This window comes from Lepidothrix coronata, unplaced genomic scaffold (genome assembly GCF_001604755.1).
Source record: "Lepidothrix coronata isolate B3197 unplaced genomic scaffold, Lepidothrix_coronata-1.0 Scaffold81, whole genome shotgun sequence".
Classification (NCBI taxonomy): domain Eukaryota; kingdom Metazoa; phylum Chordata; class Aves; order Passeriformes; family Pipridae; genus Lepidothrix; species Lepidothrix coronata.
Window position 1 is genome coordinate 2,463,647 of NW_016690261.1, and position 18,211 is coordinate 2,481,857.

The following is an 18,211-nucleotide window of genomic DNA, read 5'->3' on the forward strand; positions in this document are numbered from 1 at the left end:
AAGATTAGAGCTTCTTAAACCATTGTATTTGGGACTTTGTCATAGAATGGATATACCAAGAAAAACACTGTACTGCAAGTTCAAGGGGAAGCAAAATTAAGATGGTACTTGAAAGTGTATAGATTTCAATCTTACAATGACAAATTATGTCAACGTCATACCTGCTATTATCATCTCAATTTGTTTATGAAAGACATCAAGCAGACTTAAAAATGTGGTTAAAACCCAAAAAAGAATCTGATTTGACACATCCATCATCATGTACAGTGTCTGATGAAATCAGTCAATCTGTCTGCTGCAGGATCTTAGGAGTTTTGTCAACCAATAGGAACACAAAGACAAATAGTAAAATAAATAAAAATAAATGCATATTTGTGACTTCAGGAGCTGTAGCTGTTATTATGAATTAAAGCAATTTTGTCTGATAGCACAAATATCTGTTTAAAGACAGAGAGTATAAACAACTATCTAAAAGTCTTAAAATGAGATGGGGACACCACTGTCCAAAGCACTGTTTGTTAGAAGAAAATGTTTCTAAGTCTGATTGCAACCTGTTGCAACAGAACTTATGTGTGTGACACTGTTTTTAACTTAGGTTAAAAGCAACTTATTTGCTTCTTTTCATAATATCCATCTTTCATCATTTTCACTTTCCTACTGAAATTTAGGAGTTTTCTTAAATTGAAAAGGTTCTGATTACCATGGTATACATTCATAAAACTCTTCAGTGAGAGTGGGATTAATTTTGCTTTCTTTTACATGTCTGAACTTGAACTTGTTGCCTAAACTAGACATACTAGATAAGGTAGGTCTATCTGTGAATCACAGAATTACAGAATCAATTAGGATGGAAACTACCTCTGAGATGATTGTGTCTGACCTATGACCTAACACCACCATGTCAATTAGACAATGGCACTAAGTGCCACATCCAGTCTTTCCCTAAACACCTCCAGGGACGATGACTTCACCATTTCCCTGGGCAGCCCATTTCAATGTCTAATCACCCCTTCTGTGAAGAAATTCTTCCTAATGTCCAATCTAAACCTCCCCTGGCTCAACTTAAGACTGAATCCTCTTGTCCTATCACTACTTAGCTGGGAGAAGAGGCCAACTCCCACCAGGCTACAATCCCCTTTCAGGTAGTTGTAGAGAGTAATAAGGTCACCTCTGAGCCTTCTCTTCTCCAGGCTAAACAACCCCAGCTCCCTCAGCTGCTCCTCATAGGACATGCAGTCTGGACCCTTCAGAAACTTCTGTGTTCTTCTCTGGGCACACTTCAGCACTTCAATGTCCTTCCTGAATTGAGGAGCCCAGAACTGGACACAGCACTGGAAGTCAGCCTTATCAGTGCTGAGTACAGGGGAAGAATCACTTCCCTAGTCCTGCTGACCACACTATTCTTGATACAGGCCAGGATGCCATTGGCCTTCTTGGCCACCTGGGCACACTACTTGCCCAGGTTCAGCCATTTGTTGCAACTCTCTGCAGAGCAAGAGGCTGTTGAGCACAATGAGGATGTTTCCCAGGGGGTGTCCACATGACGCACTTCCAAATCTTAATGACTAATTTGAAAGCCCAGCTTTTCAAAAGAGGAGAGTTCTTTCTATACAGGCAGAATATACCTCCACCATCTGTACCACACATCACAGGAACATCGTGAAATCCAGGGGTATCCAGCCTGATCTCTGGATTAATTTACATAAAAGTAGAGATACCTGTAATTTTTTATTCACCACTAGCATTTTAACATGTTTTTTAAAATTACGCAGCTTCACAATCACATTTCCAAAGCAAAATGAGACATGACCCTTATGGTCTGTGTTTATTTCAATGCTGATTGTGTCCATGTGTTGACAGTGTGGCTTATCGTATCTCACTGTTATGATTTGATTGGTATTTCCACTGCCTGGCAAACAGCACAATAAAGGAACCATGAAGTCTTCAACATGCTGGTACTTTACAATATCTGTGTAAAGGTAAAATGAGTTAACCCCTCTGCTGATGTCTTCCTACAGGGAAATAACTCAGTAGCAACACTCTGAGAGATCCCCAAAATGTGTGCCAGATCCCAAGCGGTAGAAAAAGTGTAAAGTTTCATATAAATTTTTAGCTTTATTTTCTGTATGATTGGGTCATGGACCCCGCCCATTGCTGAAGAGTTAAGAGCGGAAGCTTTGCTGTGAGGGTTAAAAAGGTGTTTCATGTTAATACCCCTTCCGTGAAGTGTACTGCCATGCCTTACTGTGCAATGTCATTTCAGAGATTGCATCTTCACTGCGTGGGTTTTATATTTCCATCAGCCTCACCTTCCCACTAACTAGAGGGCTCCAGAGGCCTCACAAGCTGTGCATGAAAGTTTGGGCTGCTGTTTTGTGTGCAGATTCTGGTCCTGGCATTGCTGAGTGGCATGATATAGAAACCCTCATCTACCATCCTTCTTTTTTTCTCTTTCTATACTGCCAGGAACTAGACTGTCTGCCATGGTGCAGCCATGTGTTCTGCAATCACCTTGTTTCTTTTCAAGGTTTTTCTTACAGCCTCGTGTAAGATGTAAGCATCTTGAATTGCTAGCTACGTTGACACTTGGCTTCAGCTGAGATCAGCAATTTGCCTTCTAGCATCTTTGAAAGGGAATTTATGCCCCCAAAGCTTCCTACCTTTAATTTTAGGGTTTTTATTTTATTTTATTTTATTTCTGTCTGCTGTGTAATCATTTAGCTTTCAATGACAATGCAATATCATCATCTGTATTCATGGAGCACTAAGTATTCTTTCTCCCTTCCTTTTCCTTTGGTATGCTAATCAGTTTCCATAAAACAGAAATGTGGCCAGAAATTCTAATTTGATGTCCCACGTAGGTTCATTTCTTCTTCAAAGGAAAACTATGAATAAGCATGACATTTATATATGTCCAGAAACATAAAATAAATTATGAGATTAGGTACGGTATGTGTTTCCAAACAAATTTAAGAGATCTAAAGTCTTGTAGAAAACATAAAGAGATTAAAACACCATACAGCCTGAAATCTAAGCTGTTAAGTGGTTACATTAGACCACAACATAATTTTGTCTGGTGACCAAGTATTTTCATTTCTAATGAACACATAACAGATATTTGCTGATGACATAGTAGAAATAGCCAGACTCTGGAGAGGACTTGGAGAAGAGGAAATTAGCCTGAGGGGTGGGATGCATTTTTGCACTGAAGTGACTGTAGTGACTGTAGTGACTATAGACTGTGTGCTTGATTTGGCTATCCTTATTCACTGATCCTAAGAGCTTCGTGGGGATGGATATAGGCCCTGAACAGAGGGAAATGATGCCTTAATCATAGTTCCAGGGGCTGATCAAGGCACTGCTGACTAGCCACCTTGCTTGTCATTATGCTGGAAAAAGTCTGCAACATGAAGTCATTCATCAGAAAAAGTATGCTGTAAAATATACAAAATAAAGAGAGGTAGGGAGCTTAGAGAGGAATGTGAGAAGTTTTATGAAAAGTTTTCAGGAGAAAAGGGACAGCAGACTGAAAAATTTTGTAATTTCTTTTCTAGAACACCCATTTGTCTTAGTACATTTCATCAATAATCAAAAGGATTTTAAAAATGAGTGGTTCAGTGATAATCTGTTTAAGATCACTGCATGTTTTTAGAGTGTTCCACTTCCAGAAGACATGTTATTCACTAACAGGCTTAGGTGACTAATTTGAAAGAGATTCTGAGAGCAATCTTATTAGTTCTATTGGGAATAACACCTGGTTTTATAATTTACTCTTATTGAAAGAAAACTGCAAAGTGTAAAGAACAATATCCGTGGAGAAACATCACTTGGCTTCAACAGTAATAGTTCCAAGACAAAATGGTTTTTATAATAATTCTAAAGGTAAATTAAAGCAAAAGCAACCTATATGAGTCAATGTCCCTAACTTTAGGCATCCTTCATATGTCTAAAAGATAAGGTACCTGCAGCAGTACTTTATTCTCTGTATAACCAATAAACACAGGCTGACATGGGGAAATGCTCTCAATCTAAGTAAGATGTAGCTCTTGACAGATATCTTCTATACTTCATAGACTGAATAAGAATCCCAAACTATGTAGTACTAGGAATCCCAATCTATGTAGTACTAAGTAAAATAGAATCATTAATTGTTCTCCAAGAAGCAAAGACAAACAAGCTATCATTGCTTTTGCTTATTTGCCCCTAGAGTAAGTTGTCTTTACCAGTACTATGGCATTTGACATCTTCTTCAGTCATATAGTGTTCCTTTGCCCCCAGTTACAACTTTTTGTGGTGATTGTATGTTTGTTTTTCCAGCTTGGACATCCGAAACAATTTTGAATTTTAGTGCAATTTACTGGTATATTGGATTTATGCTATGAGGTTCTGAAAATGAAATAATCCTGCAACCTTTCCTAAGTATTGTTCTGGAGAAAGCTGCTTGGAGCTCTTCAAAGCAGAATCAAACTAGAGCTAACAGCTAAGTTCAGGTATATAGAGATTGACTTCTCTTTCTATCCATCTGTCATCAGGAGTACAGCTAATAGTATTTACCTTACTGCTACAACTGTTTTTCTTCACATGAGTACACAGACAGAAATCCAGCATTTAAATTAGCTGAAATGGATCTCACCTGCTAAATTTAGAAGTGAAATCCTCTGTTGTCTTTTCTTATGCAGTTTGAATTGATCCCTGTTCTTAAAGATAACAATTTTCTGACAAATTCAAGCATTTGTGACTACAGATTTAAAACAGAGCTCTGCTGCATATTTAAATTTCATTTTATTGTCTTTTGCTTGTGGCAAACCGCAGAATTTAATTTAATGGCAAAATAATCCAACAAGCTGTTTTGGGAATGGAACTGTCTTAGGATAGATATTATGTTGATGTCAATGTCCCTTAGATGGAATATTGAACAGCTGTCTAATCATAAAAGAAATAATTAAAGGAGTGCTCCACACACATGCTATTTGTTGATGGGATTGATTTAGGGCTTGTGAATCTCCTCAGCACTTGTCCATGCACATACATCAAATCTAATGTGCATATGTGGATGAGGAGGTCTTCTGCAGTGCATTTTATCAATATGGATTGCTTAACCAGAGAAGAGTATATGTGTTGTTGGAGGAGAAAAGGAAATTAAGGAAGTATGCCATGTTCAACTCTATCCACTCTGTCTTCCTTTGCTTTGAAGGCTTTAGGAATCTTCTTTCACTAGAGAAAAGTCCAGCATTCAAGAGTCCCTGCAATCTCCAGAACAGTAGAGTAGTAACCAATTCATTTACAAGGCCAGTAAAAAATTCTTGCATGTCCTAGTAAAATGTGTTGCAATTTCTGTTCTTTGTACTTAATAACCATGGAAAGTTTATATAATTACTCTAACTGAAGCCTTAAAAAAAGTAAATTCATTTTGCTCTGCATTGTCCATTGACACTTATAAAACCTAAATGCCGCATAAAAGCCTTTGTAGTTCAAATTTCTTCTACATTACATGTTTTAAAGGTCTTAGTGGATTTTTTGGTGTGCCATCCTAAACAGGGAATGGAATGAATATACTGTCAACTTAGAGATCCGCATATAACTATTCAGAAAAATTTGAACTTGCCTCTCGGGTATTATGTTGTTAAAGTTATCAGCAAAATAATGCCATGGAGGAAACCCCTATTTTCAAAGCTGTTTAAGTGTTTGTTCATGCTCCGGTGACATAAAAAATCTGTTTAAAAGTAAATAACAAAATGCTAGAAGGCATGACTATTGGCATTAAACCCACAACAAAATGAAATTTTGAATGCCTGTATTAAGATAAAATTATGCTAAACATTAATATTATATACTTGCTTATACTGTATGTTATGTATACATGGATATATGTATTTTATTTCTTTGTTAGTGATGTTTTTGGGTTTGTTTGGGTTTTTTTTTAATAATTACTTCTACATACCCTCCATCTAAAATTCCTCCAGAATTGGTTTAATTGGTGTCTGCAACAAATCAGTAAAATTTCTTTTTGCTAAATGCTTATATTTCATAGTGAACTTGAATCAGAAAATTAGATCATTTATGTTTCTAAGTAAGATTTAATACTTGTAAGGCCTTTAAACAATATTAGGAAAGTCAGAGTTAAATTCAAAGCACTCAGAAAGGACATTTTCTGATCTTGTAATTCTTATAAATAAGTAAATTCTCCTGTTGCATGGAGAACTCTTACAAGCATCAGTGACTACAGCATTAATTACCTTAAGTCTGGTAGGCATTCAAACTCAAAGCTATATTCCCTTGTCTGGGACTGTCAAGAAGAATGTTAGTGTCAGTTTGTTAAACGTTTCATTTAGGCCTGTCTCTGCCATCTTCTCTCTATCCAGATATTTCTGTTCATAGTAATCTTTCTGAATTGGAAATAGGCCAGAAAAGACATTATTCATTACAATTTTTTAATGTACCAGTGGAACTGCAGTGCAAGGACAGATTGTTATTTCATATTAAATCAGTGAAGTGACTGAGATATTTTTTTTTCCTATATTGTCAATATACAGGATCAAGCCTTAAATAAAGGGGAATAGTTTCTGAGGAAAGAATACTTAATAATATAGAAGAGATTGTCAATAATGAGATAGGCATGGAGAAAATGATTAATTAAAGAACCTGATAGGAAGCTAGTGAAGTAAAGTAAGAAATAGAAGATGAAAAGCTGATAGATTTGATTTACATAATGAGAAAGACTGAACTCTGATGATGATGATGCAAAATACGCAAGAGACAAAGGAAAGTTTAACAGGGAGAAATAAATATGTTGAGGCATTTTAAATGAAGATTTCCTGAAAATAAAGAATTCAACTCAGTAAATGTGGTCTGAGAGACTGTGGTTTTATTTCTAAATAAGACGGCCAAGCACAGAATTCTTCTTTGAGATCAAGTGCCACCAATGGGCTCATATGCACAGTGCTTAGGGCAAGTGCACTTTATATCAGATTACTCTCAAGGATTTTTGGACAGGTTCAAAATGGAACCGCTTGACAAGCAAGGGCAATTAAGTCTGCATTGTTCAGCCTCACTCTATTATTTAACAAGGTAGACTTCCTCAAAAGATGTAGAAGGAATATAAAACATGCTACAGGAAAAAAAATTGAAAACAAGGGGAAAAGAAAACAGAAGCTGTAAAATGAAAAGCCAAATCAACAACAATACAGTTCAAAGGAAGCAGATGAAGGCTTTCAAAATTAGTTTAGAAGCACATCAGGAAGTTTGCTTCCATATGGGGAAACAATTCATATGTTTGCCTCTGTTCTGACATTTGAATGTAAACTGGTCAAGGACAAAGTGCAGTTTCAGCCACTTAAGATTATGGGACTGGTATCTCTTCCTGATATCTTACTATCAGCTGACACAACCTTATTCTATTATCTGCCACCTCTTATCATACAGGCAGCTGAGGAAGAATGTGATATTCTGTTTTCTTCTGCACATCTGGTTCCCAAGCTCTTAGTCCATTGGACTCTATAATCTATAATCATTAATTGACCAGACAAAAAGATACCTGAACATCAGCCCTTCTACAAATTAAGACCAGTGATAGCCAAAAAAAGCTACATGAAGCTGTGGCATGCTAGCAAGGATGTGGTATGATATCCAGAAACAAAAAAGCAATATATGCTTACTTTGAACACTAAAACCCTCCCCACTGAAACAAACAAACAGGCAATCAAAACAAATCATGTTATCTTTCTGACTTTCATTTGAATGATTTGGAAGTATAAAAATGACTCAGTAACAGCTTATTTTTATATTTACCTAAATCACTTTATGGCCATTTGTTAGGCTTTCAACACCTTACTCAAGTGCTGGAAGCATCTGATGAGGGCACTGAACTCTTTATCATTGGGTAAGATTGTTGCAAATCTTCACCTTATGAAACTGTGGAGTAAGAAAAGAATAAGTGAGTTGCATAAGAAGCAGCTACACTCTAGCTCACTGCTGTCACTATTTTAGATATGAAGGCTGCTGCGTCTCCTGAAGGCAAAGCTACTATCTCCTCTTCCTTTGCAGCTGTAGTTAGATACCCTAAAGAAGCAGATGGGTCAATATAGTTCCATCTGCTTTTTTCTGTCATAAACTGAAAAAGATGTTTGGATTTTGGTAAAAAACTCATAACATCAAGTCAAGAGGTAAGGAAAACTAGAAAAAATTTCATTTGGATTTGCAATTCATCTTGTCTCTTTAAGAGGTTCTCTGTGTACCTTTAAATGTACTCTGTGTATCTTTAATTGTATTGAAAAGTTTTAATTAGTTAACCAAAGTTTTGAGTTTATTAAACACACTTGGTATGGCATTAGTTGCTACTTATAGCTGTTATGGTTTGAAGTTGCAGCAGTGATATCATATGTTTTATTCCTACAAAACCCGCACAAATATTGTGGCTTAAATATTTGTGTAAATTTGAGAAAAAGACATAACCATTATGAAAGTTTAAAATTAAGAAAGGCAACAAGAAACTGCATATTTTTTGTCTTCTCTAAAGAACTGGATGTGGAAAAAATATTTGGTCATTTTGCACAGATATTAAAAATTAAGTATCACATACTATTACAGTATTTTGGCACTTTTTACTTCTCTGTACTTTTCAAGCAACACATTTAAAAGTGCTGAATCCTTAGTGAGATCTCCCTGAAGGACTTAGACTTTAGTTCAAGAATTTATGCAAAAGCATCATGCAAAATATGGCCCTGAGTTAGCTCTTCTAATCCTTAATGGTAGAGGAGGGAACTAAGCAGGTAAATTAGTATTTACAAGAACAAACCACAAAATTGTCAGGTTGAACAGGAACTATTTTCAGTGAAACTAAGTTGGAAGTTCCAACTCTCAGCTAGGACAGCTGACCCAAACTGGCCAAAGGGATATTCCATGTCATGTTACACCACCCTCTATATAAAAACTGAGGGGAAAGCTGTCTAGGGTCCATTGCTCAGGAACTGGCCGGGCACTGGTCAGTAGGTGGTAAACTATTGCACTGTGCATCACTTGTTTATATATCGCATCCAACCCTTATTCTATACCATTCACATCATATACTTTTCAATATACCACAAATCACCACCGTCTTTCCTGTCTTTTGATATATACACACCGATTTTATTCCCTTGTCCTATGGGCCATCCCTTTAAAATGTTAACTTCGTTTAGTTCATGACTCTGGGTCATTCAAGTCAGGAGAGATGGTGTGTAGTATTGGATTGTTGTATGCTGAAGTCAGTTCTCGTTCCATCACCAGTGTCCTTGTCCAGTTCTATCATGGCTATAGTTGCTCTATGTCCTATACCTAACAGTATTACAGTAAAAAATCATCCACATTAATAAAGAACATATTTTTATAAAATTGTTTTAAAATGCTTGGCTAGCTCAGTTCGTAGAGCATGGGAATTTTAATCTCAGGCTCATGGGTTCATGTCCAACGTTGGGTGGTAAAAAGGGCTGTTGTGATTCAATCCATCAGGCAGCTAAACACCACACAGCCATTTACTCACTCTACCCCTCTGCCAGTGGGAGGGGGGAGAAGACTGGGGAAAAAAAATAAATTCTGCTTGAGGTAAAGATGGTTTAGTAGAATGTAAAATGAAGGGTAAATAATAAAAATAGTAACAATAATAATGACAATAGTAATTGTCATTGTTAAATTATAATATACAAAGCAAGGGATATACAATGCAATTTCTCACTACGTTCCAGCTGATGTCCAGACAGTTCACAACGAGCAGCCCCCAGACAGCTCTCCCACTAGTTACGTACTAAGCATGATGCCATATGTTACGGAATATCCCTTTGGTCAGTTGGGGTCAATTGGCCTGTCTGTGTCTCCTCACAACCTCTTGTGCTCCCAAGCCTTCTTGCTGGCAGAGCAGTATGAAAAGCTGAAGAGTCCTTGACCACTGCTTGGCAACAACAATAACATCAGTGTGTTACCAACATTACTCTCAACCTAAATGCAAAACATGGCACTGTACTAGCTGCTGGGAAGAAAGTTAACTCTATTCCAGTTCGACAAGGGCAAAAGTAAAAAAAAAAATGTCACATACTTTTTTCACACTGTGCAAATAAAGGAGCTCAAACTGACTCCATGGAAGCCAGCTTTGGAAATAGATAGAAGCTTTAACACAGCAGTATGACCTGGAAGAATGCAAGGCTGGAACATGAGAGCAAGTTCAGGTGCACATTTATACTCAGACTCCTTTTCCTTATGTATTTGCATCTGAACCCTATTTATATTCTTGCAAAGATCAAGTACCCTAAAAACCTTGTTATAAGCAGCCATAATTCTCTTATTCTTCCCTGCCAAAAAAGCCCCAAAACTCAATCCAAAAGTCAGGACGCTAGACTCAGAGGCAGACTACATGAAATGAAAGGGACCCCCATACACATGCAAATCCTTGTCCTGCTTGAGTCAAACAAAATGTCGTGACTCATTTTAGTGAAATGAAAGGTTTATCCAAAGATTGCTCTCACAAGTGGGTATAGTGTCTCTGAAATCCCTAAGAAGCTAGCAAATACAGCTTAAACCATCTGAAGAAGCTTTGCTCACTTAGCACAAATGAGTCTAGTAAGAAAACTGGTATTTGTAGCACACTTGCTTGTGTGAGAAGAAAGCTGTTAAACTGAACTGGATAACTGTCTCTTTCTTTGCAGAATACCTATTTTAGAATTTGATTTTTTCACTCTTTTCTAATTATAAAGTCTACTTTGGATTAAGCACACTCAGTTCAATGTGATTCAGGTAGAGAATTTAAAGATCCTTAGTAATTTTAATTTTTTTAATTGCTCTTATTACAGCATTTTAGACCTTTGCCTTTTAAAGGTGTTTCAAGTAAGATCACAATTAAGTTGTACCAAATGTCATGGAACAGCTGGCATCCTTATGTCGTAGAGGACTGGCAATATGGATCATCAAAGATATGGGAAATGCCATTCTCCCATTAAAAAAACTCTTGATGACACATCATTCAAGATTTTATAATGCCAAACCCCAGCATTACTTTTGAATAATCAAGATTTAATTGATCTACCACTTTTTTCTTTTCATGTGTTGCATCATGCCATTGTTCTTAAGATAAAGAACCTTCTGCTGTATATTGTAGATAACTTTTTTTAAAATCACGGAAATTACATATGTCCTAAATCATACTGAAAAAAATATCTTTTTAAATGGATGACTGAGATAACTGCAAATTTGCAAGGGCCTGCACAGGAGTGATAGACAAAGAATAATTTTTAAGTGTGATAATACCAGGTCTTTGCAGCATTTTTATATGCTCACAAATCTCAATAAGTCTTCCTTCCAGCATAAATTCTCCATGTTTAGTATGATTTCATATTTAATCTTACTGACCTTCTTCCTTTCCTCCCTTCCTTCCATGGAATGTCATGAAACAAAAATCAGAACCAAAACATAAACCCAAAAAACCCAAACAAGCCTGCTGCAAATTCTGCTTTAAAAAATTACGCTTTAAAAGTGTCACTACCACTACTAAATGCAATATCAATAGAAATGTTTTCTTCATATTTATGGATATTCTTCATATGCTAAAATGAGGTTTCCATTTTCAGTTTACATATAAATTTCATGAGTGTTTTGGATTGGTTTGACATAATGTTTCATAACTTCATACTTTAAAGGTTGATACAATATTTTAGTATTGACATCAAAGGTATTTCAGACCTGTGGGTTGGCATTTTGAGGAACACTATTCTACACCTTTTTAGACAGGTAATTGTAGCTGTACATGGTAAGAAAACTGAGTTTTCTGAAAGGGAAAAGTAAAAAAGGAAGAAAATCTTTCTGATCTTCCATCGACTTTTTAAACTAAGTTTATAACTTCCTTGCAGACCATCATATATAGAACCATCTGTGACAATTTTTATAGATTCTTCTGACAGTCTGTGCAATAGTTGAACCACACCTTGTACCTTGCTCCCACTTGGTTTTTGCCAGGACTTAAATCACCAGTGAGACAGGTTCTTTTTATTATCTTGAAAGATCTGGATCATAAATCATGTGACAGTCAAAGGAAGCACAACAATTCTATGGCCTACAGTATAAAGCAATTGCAACACACAAAAGTTTATTATCATATTTAAAGAGAAATAGTGCAACTCAGTCTGGTTTGGGCAGCTTTTTTATAACATCTTTATTTTCTTTTGTCAAATTGTAAATATCATCATCTTGCAAAGAACTACCATGAAAGTATTTCAAGGTAGTTTGACACAATGAGTGCTTGTAACATCATGGGAAAAAAAGTGTGCAAAGGTAATTCAAGGTGAAAAAACATTGAAAAAAAATTATATTGCATTTGCTAAATTTCAAAGTTACAGCTACTGCCTAGAAACCAAGCAGTAAAGACTAGATAACAGCCTTAATTTTCCATGTAAAATAGTTTATGAAATAACTTTTCATCATGTTTCTAGTACTTGCTCTCCTGCTGCTGTTAGTGCATTCTGCACTGAACTGGTGGAGTGCAGTACACTGACTTATGGGACTTACAGGGAAGTCTGTTAGAGCATCTATTAGATACCCACCTGCAGTCCATGGAGGACCCCATGCTGGAGCAGGTGCCTGGCACTGTCTGTGGACCCAGGGAGAGAGGAACCCGCAGTGGAGCAGGTTTGTTGGCAGGACTTATGACCCTGTGGGGGACCCACGATGGAACAGAATGTTCCGGAAGGACTGCACCCCATGGAAAGGACCCACACTAGAGAAGCTGGTAAAGGACTTTCTCCCATGGGTGGGAGAAAGTCACACTCCTCCCATGCTGGAGCAGGGGAGGAGTGTGAGGAGGAAGGAGTGGCACAGACAATGTGTGATGAACTGACCCCAATCCCCAATCCCAATTCCCATATGCCGCTTGAGGGAAGAGGTAGAGAAATCATGAGAGAGGTTGAGGCCATGTAGAAGCAGAGGGGAAAAAATGTTTTTCAGATTTGTTGTAATTTCTCATTTTCCTACTCTGATTTGTTTAGTAATGGGTTAAATTAATTTTTAGCCACGTGGAATCTTAGTGTAGCACACATAGCATAGTTCACCTTACCCTCTTCATATAAACTTATGCCTTGTTAAACAAATATGTCTTTGCAAACCTGTCTTTGCAACACTGCTGAGGAACTTAAATAAACTTTTTGCATTTCTCTACGATGGGAAGCAGCATGCAATATTTCAAAGCTCTAGCAGCATGGAATATTTCAAAGTAAGTTTTGGGGTTTTTTTTCCTTTTGAAGTGGTTTTATACCTCAGTTGAAAAAAAGAGTTACAAATTGTATAATAATAAAATCTCCATAGTCTTGGAACTATAAGCAATTACTGGAATAATACAATTATCCTGGAAAAAGAAGTACAGGAAAATCAAATTAAAATGTTAACATATATAAGAAATATACTGTGTTTTTCTAAAGATTTTTTCATCTTGTTTATTTTCCAATAGCAGAATAATTGTTAAAGTTTGGATTTTCAGCAATTATTTTTATGTAATAATATTTCTTTTCCAGATGAATAATAATATTTAACTTTTTCTATTTTTGGCATAAATGCAATAGCAAAGCCTTCTGGTACTTCAGGGTTTTTTAACCCAAAACCTTAATTGTGCCTCCATGGTTCATTGGGTAATTTAGGTCACCAATCCATTCAGATTAATATTTCCATTCTGTTCCTGAATAGTAGAAAAATCAAAGAGATCCTGATTCCCCTATTCATGTTATAATAATTTTACTGATCAAGACATTTAGAAAAGAATCTTCTTTTAATCATGTTTATCTAGGCTTATTCTACAAATTTAGCTGTCACAGGTAGCAATCAACCATTTGGGAGATCACAGCAATCTTTATTAGATTTAATTTCTATAAGGATATACTTTCTTCAAAATATTTCTTTTTCACACTCTAAGTAAGTGACTAAAAGGCAGTCATCTTGAGTTTTGAAATCATTAAAGGTAAAATAGTATTTTCTCATCCAGTATGTGCATATATGACTAATAGTGTAAACACTGCCTCTGACTAGTTTGGAACAAAGTTTATATTTGAACTGCATTAATGTTAAATGTGTTGCACAAAAGTGAAACATGAAAGTATGAAGGATATAAACTACCAGTCAGTCTCAGTTGTAGTTGGCCACGGAACAAACTGTTTCATTATGGTAGGACAGAACTGTCCAATTCATACCATAAACCAGAGAACTGGTTGTAACTTAATCACTCTAGATCTTTCTATGTAATTTTTCTATTATTTGTCAATAGAAATGGTGTTCCTAAATTATGAAAATTTTGAAAATTTCACTCTTAAAAATCGTCTCACTGAAGAGCCTACTTTTAAATTTCTTTTTGTAACCTAATAAAGACTTTCAATTGAGTAACTTGATTATGAATAACACAAAAAAAGTCTGTCATTTTGATCCAAAAACTATGACTATATTTAAGTCTGTGTGATGTTCCCTTTGATTGTAAAATCTCAAAGATTATAGGCCCAGAGTGGCCAAGCATGGATGTTCTTTACCTCTCCTTACCTGTGCAGTGAACAGTAGCATTGTCACAAAATTCCTTTTCTTCTCTTATGGCAGAACTGGATAAATATAGCTGATCAAAATTAGATAACAAATTGCCATTTTTTGAAAAAATAACTCAAAAATATTGTTTGAAGAGAGTCTGATGATGGTTGGCCTCAGCAATGGTGAGACCATTCCTCTGTATTCCTATTTTTAGAGCTTTATTGATTGCATATTATATTCAGAAAGTCCATACACAGATTTTTACATCTCTCAAGATATACTTGGAATCTTATCAATAATAAGATATCTATCCTTGATATAAAGTATGAATCTGATTGTAATACATTTCCCTCAAAAATGTGGCATGCGAGTCTATTTACTTAAGCTAGAGTGCTAGAAGAGCTAGAAAACTGGAATAGAGATTAATTTTTTGCATTAGCAAACAATGTGTTTGTTATTGTTATTTTCAAAGACAAGATCTCCAGAGGACATAAAGCCAGCCGCAATGGAATATGTTTGGAGTATAATAGAAAATGTGGATCTAAAGTATTTCGTTGTTTGCTTTTCTTTTTTTACTGAATGATGCCTCAGATGGCAAATTGGCATTAATATTTTCTGACTTAACACTACTTCTACTTCCTGATTTTAAACATCTGATGCAAGTTTATTTTCATTTCATTTAGTAGCCCCAGGACAAACAGAAATCTTGCTGCTGCTTATAAAGAGAGAAAGAGAAAAGAACCTGTCCAACAGACTAATGTTAATATGCTATGAAATCCACAGACACTCTTGTTCCCTGAGGAATAGGTGTGGTGTTAGTATCATGTTGCTGAAATCCTTTTTCTTGAATAAAATTGACAGATATGATTTGAGCATTACAAGACATTGGGAATAGATTGAGGCAATATTAGACGCTGACTTTCGGAATGATGAAACACTAGAATGGCCTTTTTTGGGTAGGTCTGAGCATTGCAGTAAAAATAAATGAATAAAAGACAAGCATTGTTCTCATTGAAAAAATAATTTTCTTTCAGAATTTGTCTCCTACCTGCTATTAGTTTGCTTCATAGAATTTCCATGTAACTCCTCTGGAAGACTGTTTTGCTTTGGCTGTAATTAATACAGATTTTATTCTCTAAGTTCAATCCTCATCAGTCTTGAGTAAAATCACCTTGTGACTCCACCAATCCCGAGAGAAAAAAACACCTCCAAGTCTTGAATAAAACCTGACCCTACAAATTTTTCCGTAATTGCCATTTATTTACTCTTTAAATTTATAGGGAAAATTGAATTCCAAGTCTCAGAAACTGAAGTCTTTGGTAGTTCAGCATATTATGTCAATCCTTTGCAGTTTTAATAAAACTGCCATAATTTTTAGCTCCATATATATGTATGGCTTTAGAACTATTCTCGCTGTCTCTTAAAAGAAATCCATCTAAAAATTGTTCTTTCATGCCTGTGGGGAAAAAGAAAAATATTTTCATGACACTAGAATTCCAATTTTTTTCAGTATTTGTCTTCAGTTTTATCTAATTCACACTTATTTTATAAAAAGTTCTGTACAATGATACTAAGACATCCACTGACCAGTGCCATGTCAGTCAGACCACTATCAGTCAATGTCAGCAGCAAATACTTCATGTAAAAATCAAACATCAGCCCATTATTGTGAAGGTCATCACACTGCACAGTTATAACCACCCAGTAGTTGTGTTCATATATCAGCCCAAGGTAAAGCTATTTGAGAGAAAAGCATCCTTCTCATTCTGCCAGTGATGCACCCATCCCTGCCAGAGGCACACTGACAACAGAGAAGCCATGTCTCCTACACTCAGCACCAGTCCATCAACCCTCATTCAGTGCTTTCAGACTAGTCTATTTGACATCTGGGCCTTCTTTATGTTTTCTGTTTCTAGAGAGTTAAATTCCCTTCTTGTGCAAAAAGAATGATGATCTTTTTTAAGGGCCACCCACTTTATTGTGGCAGTATTGACACCCTGGGTCCTAGGTAACCCATTCAGTCCTCACTGTGGGGTTACTGAGAGGATCCTCTGCTAGGAGTGTTAAATTTAATTTGGAGGGGAGAATGGAACAGCAGTGTCCCTTATTTGGAAAGAGAAGAACTGAATGCTCTGGGGAAGACATCTTCTGTAGACCGAAAGACTAGAACTCAAAGCATTTGTCACACCAGTTTTGGCTTGGTATGCACCCAGACTTGATATTTACCTTAGTACCTAACACAGGCATAGACACAGGGCAATAAACACAGGGGGTTTGATCTGGTCTGGTTTTGTTCTAACAGAGTTCCCAGCACAGCTAGTCACAAAAAGATGCAGCAGCTGCACGTGGCATGGGATGGGAAATGCTAAAATGATCTTTATAAATGTGCAAGGTTTTCTCAGGATTCTCCCTAGATCTGCCAAAGGAAAGATGATTGTAATAGTTGTAGAACTTGCAAAAGGCATCCAGAATGACACAGTATAGAAGTCTAGTGAATTCCAAGGAAACTCTTTAACTTCTGAGAACAGTCTTTTCTGAATCTATATGGAATTCAGCAATCAGTCTTCTGAGACATTTGATATTTTCATCAAATCACTTTACCACCTTTTTAATAGCAGACTTGGTGAGAAAAAGGGTGCTTCAGCTAGTCAGTGAATAGAATATGGTGTCTACAATTTCTTAGAAATTTAATACTTGGAAAGATGGGACAGATAACTGTTAGAAACTGAGATTACAGTCTCTAATCCTCTCCTGGATTTAAATTGCAGATTCTTTCTTCAGTTTTAAAAGGATGGGGGTTCGGGTTTTTTGTTTGTTTTTTTGGTGGGGGGGGGAGGTTAAGTGTTTTGTATTTTTTTCTGTTTGCTTTTTGGTTTGTTTTGCCCAAAATGGTGGTTCTCTATACTTTTACATAACAATTGGGTTTATATGGCTGGAGTTGAGATACTAATTCAGAAGCTGGAAGAGAGGAAGGAAAAGGAGCAGAACTTGAGAATCCTACTTTCAAAGTAAATGGTCCACTTACTGGGCTATAAAGTTAATGAGTCTTCAATTCAATTGTTCAAAGTAACTGAAAGAGTACAGAGAATGCCTCCAGGCAGGTAGTTAGGACATGCACATGCCACATGCAGTAGGGAATGAAGGGAAAACTGAACCTAGGCCCCACATATGGGTATCTTATTGTGTAAAACCTGTACAGCATTAGCTCCATTGTAAGCGAAATTGCTTGTACCTGTTATTGGCATTGTATTAAGCATTTTTTAAATTACTGTATGAAAAGAGTGAAAGAACATCTATTTAGGCCTGTGATGTGGTGAATTCAATACTATTATCCTGCACATGATGAGAATTGGAACCCTACAGAGTTCTTGTCATTCTTCAGAGGCTTGAATATCTAACAGGTTTCAAGAATATGACATTCCAGGACAGCAGAATAACACAAATGCTACTTAAATAATTTGTTGCATCTCAGTAAAAGCCACTGTACTTGGTATTTACTAACTGTTGCAGTAACTGGCATTGGAAGGGAAACTATTAATTACTGAAATTTAATATCACTTTAAGATCCCACAAAAAATAGGAGACTAGATATTCGATTTTTACATAATAGAAAGTCCTGTGAGTAGTAAATACTATTTAAATGACAGAAGAAATTGTTTTATCAAGATGAAATAGAAAATTAAATGATAACTGTTTC